Raw genomic sequence first — 5,131 nt, 5'->3', positions numbered from 1 at the left:
GGGGTGCCTAGTATCAATAAAGGAATGGTTGTCCAAAAGTTTCTTGTCTTGAAAGGGTCGCCAAGAATTATCCTCCGGAACTCTTGCATACACGTGTACTAAAGCTTACATCCACGCTACGCGTGGAAACTCACCAACTCCACTGGACGATAATATTTGATCTACACACAACATAGAATTTTCACCTGCACTGCGCGAGGTGTAACCATCAAAATGCATAATAATATAAAACATTATTATTATCATCATTATGTAACTTGCTCTCATACACCATTAGCCCCATTGAAAAATTGCGATGCAAAACTGATGTAGATCTGAGAATAAAAAAATGGAAGGGACCCACCGAAAAGAGAAATGAATGAGGGCCAGTGTAACGGAAAGAGAGTAGAGGTGGAGGTTGAGTTGGACACGTGTAAAATTGTGAATGAGAGAGGAGAGATTTATTACATCGACTTATTTTTGAAGCTTTTTCCCAAATTGGATCTCTTTTAAAAATAATTCTCAATTTAGATTTATATATGTGTAATTTTTTTCAATTCAATCCTTATTTTTTTAACTCTTTCAAACATATCTTCAAAGATACTCTTATGTATTATTTACCAATCGTTTTCCTGATTTTGTTAACTGATTAATCTAATTTTTAAAAATATGGAAACCTAGATAAAAATTAATCGATTCGGCTACATTGTATGCAATTCTTAAGATTCAAACGTAAATTAAAGCCCATTTTGTTACTTTTAAAGACACTCATACGTCTTATTTACCAAATATAATTATTTTTCCGATTCGATAGACCGATTAACCGAATGTTTTAGAAAACATTAAAATTATAAAATTTAATCGGATTAAGCTACGTTGGAGGCAAACTTTAAATAGGTTTGACTTATGAACAAAGGAAAGACTTAGGCTTTAAAATTTTAAGAATTCCTAAAATAACTAAAATAGAATTCACAATATAATTTAAAAAATTAAAGAGTAAAAATAAAATAAGAACACAAAAAACCGCTTCAATTTATGTTTGTTTTTTAAAATTTGCATCCAACATAGCCGAACCCAATTAAATTTTATCTAGATTTTAATGTTTTTTCAAAAATTTGGTTAACCGTTTTACCAAATCCAGAAAACAGTTATATTTGGTAAATAAGACATGGGATTATCTTCAAAAGTACGAAATTGACTTCAATTTACGTTTGAATATTAAGAATTGCGTACAACACAGCCGAACCGATTAAATTTTAACAGTGTTTCAATATTTTAAAAAAAAATCAGGTTACCCGGTTAACTGAATCAGGAAAACAGTTATATTTGACAAATAAAACATAAGAGTATCTTTGAGGGTATTTTTAAAAGGGTTAAAAAAGATAAGGATTGCATTGAAAATAATTTCATACATACAAGTCTAGATTAGAAATTATTTTCAAAAGAAATCTAATTTGGGAATAAATTCCAAAAAAAAAGTCTATTTGAGGCAAAAACTCTCTATTCATGTACCTAAAGATTCATTTTACTTTCCACCAATAAAATCAAAAAAATAGAGGGCAATTTGGTAAAATCATATCAAATGTAAGGATATCGAACGTTTCCTTTATATCGTACGTAGTATAGGTATAGATATATAGACTACCAAAAATGTGTCCGTTCGGGGTAAGTTGTAATTTTAAATAGCAACTACTGCCGCCTATTATTTGGGCATATCGGGCTTGATTTAGGGGCCCATATCAGGCCTACAATTGAGGGCCCTATATTTCCAGACCCATCAGTTACCTTTGAATTTTGAAAATGCCCCTACCCTTTGAATTTCAGTTAGAATCTTGGGATAATGCCCCCATATACTTTGAATTTTGAAAATGTGCCCCTATACTTCTGTCGCATTTCAGTTTTCCTTTTATGTGATAATTAGTACTGAAGTTTTGATGTCATGTGTTCGCATTTTTTCCATGTCAGACGACACATGGCTTGGCCAGCAATTTGTTGAAATGCCAAAGCATAGTGTCAGTTTTTCAAGATTCAGAAAAGGGAGAGTATTTTGTTTGAAATGCCAGAGTGCAGGATGCAATATTTTCCCCTAATTCAACTGAAGTACACAGGGGCATTTTCTTCAACGTGCTGAAGTTCAAGGATGATGTTGGTGGGTGCATAATTTTACACCAGCATATATATGTATACATATAATATTATAGACAAGGCGAGTGAAGCATACAAATTCGAGTGATCATTAGTTCACACAGAAACTTAAACCAGGGGTCCCTTGCCAAAGAATAGATACGTGGTTCCAGCAACATCATCGGCCAGACATACGTTCTCGGTGAACTATACTTGCTGCGGTTACTCTTTTCACTTGAAGTGGTTTCAGGCTCAGGTAAGTCCCAGTATTGTTTGGATCGATGACTGTTGATCTTGATTTTGACAAGATAAGGCATATACATATATATGTAATTTGCAAGCTGAAATTCGTAACAGTCCTCTCCCCGTTCCGTTGTTTCCTTGTTTTATAAAAGAGAGAAGAAAGTTCGAAACTATTTCCAGCTACCTTCTAAAAGTCCTCGACTCTTGAAACTTTTATGCTCTATCATCTCTCTATAGCTCGAGCGAGGGTGTGATGCTCAAATCAATTAAAGAATTAATTTCAACAGATCATATACCGAGTTTAATTGTGTTTTCTCCTAACATATGCATGGTATCAGAGCCACGAGACTATAGCTATTCGATCAAGTGTCAAACTCAGGGTTCCATGGTGATGATGACTCAGCTAATTAGTTCTCCGAGAATGGATAGGAGTGACCGCCCCTCTCCCCAACCATCCTCTCCAAGCCATCACTGCGCTACACATTGTATAGGGCGCGGTCGTGGTAATATGCATGGTAAGACATCACCATATCATTCTCCTGTTTCGGCTCCATCAGGATCTTATCCCTCCCCTAATGCTCGTGATAGTATTTTTGGAGCGAGTCCTGCTGCGGTAATCTGTCAATTGTGCAATTCTCCAGGTCATACTGCCATGCAATGCATGGAGCTCTACAGCTACTCAAATGCTCAGTACCTTCCCAAATCCCTGCCTGCAATGTCCCAGGGCGACAGTTCATCTGGTGAAACATACATGGACTCCAGTGCATCCTCACATATGGTAAACACGGAAGGTATACTCTCCGACCTTTCCCCTTATCATGGTTCTGTGTCGTGCTTGGTGATGGGTCCCTAAGGCCTTTAATTTATTAAGCCCTGCATCGTATTTAGTTTCCCTTTGAGATAGTATTGTAGATAAAGATAAACTATTTTGGATACTATGAGGATTTTATACTGACTTTCAGAGCTGACATTCAACCTTGAAAAGACTAACCTCTAATTTGTTTGAATCATCAAGGAGTAGGTAACTCTTATTCATACTTATGGCTTAAAGAGGGTTTTTACTTGTTAATTTCTTGGCCTTCTCGTTGTGAATGAATTTGAAGCTCTTACATAAATCTTATGACTAGGGTAATTGGTTGGTATCTTTGTATGCTACCCTACGCTGGCCATTTGCTACTTAGCAGTTGAGTTTTGCTCAACATGTCCAATTATTAGTGCTCAATTTTGCTCTACAGGTCCAATGTTTTGTGGAAAGGCACAAATGTTGTTATAAAAAAGTACTGGATTATGCTATGATTTTATTCACTCTTGATTATGTTTATTTTTATTCATCAAGAGCTCTCGTTTAAATAATTGGAATCCGTGTAGGTCATATAGGTGGTCTTCCTAAACATAAACATAAAAGTTTTCGAAAGTGAAAGGAAAAAAAAGAAAAAGAAAAAACAAAGAAGAAGGAGTCGTACTTCTAGCTTGATTAAATTTATTTGCATGCGAAGTGATATTCTTACTTCTAGAGATCTATTAATATGGATTAGTCAAGATGCACACCACATGTAGCACATGGCCTTTCGACTAGTTTTATAAAAGATATAAATATAGATTTATGGGACTGATTGTTAGTTTCTCTATTATTTTGCTTTTTCTTAAAAAATTAGTTTTAATTTAAATGTTTTAAACCATATTAATATAGATTTTTGGGAACAATCATTATTTTTTTCAGTTATTCGAGATTTTTTTAAGAAAATAAATTTTAAATTTTTTATAACATATACATATAGATTTATGGGACCATCATATTTTCTTTTTTTGAATATTTTAAAATGTAAAAGAAAATATTTCATCTAGATGGCCTCAAGCATCTGAATTGCTTAATGGAATTTTTTTTTGGGCTTATTCTACGATAATTTTTTCAACTTTTAAAATTATACAGATATAAATTTGTGAAACCAGACATTATTTTCTCTATTTTAAAAATATATAGGCATAAACTTCATGTAAGTATTTATTCTTGTAAACATGACTTGAATTGAATGACAGCATTAAGGTCTGAATCGGATTGAGTGTATTTGGGGATGACAGTTTGCCCATCACCAAAATCAGTAGCGGGTGCAACATCAAGTCTTCACATACATTTTGGGACTTATCATAGCAACAACACCTCAATAGCAACAAGGAGGCGCCCAAACTTAAACACAAACAACTACAATATTAACTTGGTAGCCAAGAATCTCCATCGTCAACTTCCCATCAACTCTTTTGATTTATGAATGTTGATTGTAGGCATAATGCTTTTTGTGGCTTGAAGCAGATCTGAATGCTTTTGGGCGGATCGATTCTTCTTTTTTGGGAATATATACCCTTTTTGGGGGTAGTGAATGTCGTAAGCTACTGTAGGATAGTGGAGTTTATGATTTTTGCGAATATATTCCCTTTTGTGGAAATATGATTTTTATAGATATATTCCCTTTTGTGGAAACATACCCTTTTGTAGATAGTGATGGATATGTTAATGTAGGAAATGTACGATGGATGTGAACCTCCATTTCAATGGCCTTCCCAAAGTGAAATGGATGTAAACATTCATTCTATTAAACATTTTACATGAATATGTAAAGCCTTTTGGTTGCAGATAGTTATCCATATATATAGTAAAATTGATTCCTACAGGCAATTAGTAAACCTATATTTAATGGGGTATATATTTGTTTAATAGCAAGTTTTTTATTTTAAAAAATTAAATGAATGAGGTAATTTATGTTAACAAACAAAGGACACTAAAAGAAAA

General features: G+C 33.8%; 1 long non-coding RNA gene across 1 annotated transcript; it reads left to right on the top strand.

Annotated features, from left to right (window-relative positions):
- Window positions 1-2,036: 2,036 nt before the first annotated feature.
- LOC116188976 lies at window positions 2,037-4,894 on the top strand. The gene is made up of 3 exons (XR_004152288.1): window positions 2,037-2,359; window positions 2,685-2,861; window positions 2,988-4,894. It is a non-coding gene; the product is annotated as an uncharacterized LOC116188976 (long non-coding RNA).
- Window positions 4,895-5,131: the final 237 nt, after the last annotated feature.

This window comes from Punica granatum, chromosome 8 (assembly GCF_007655135.1).
Source record: "Punica granatum isolate Tunisia-2019 chromosome 8, ASM765513v2, whole genome shotgun sequence".
Lineage (NCBI taxonomy): Eukaryota > Viridiplantae > Streptophyta > Magnoliopsida > Myrtales > Lythraceae > Punica > Punica granatum.
This window is presented reverse-complemented; position numbering and strand designations above follow the sequence as displayed.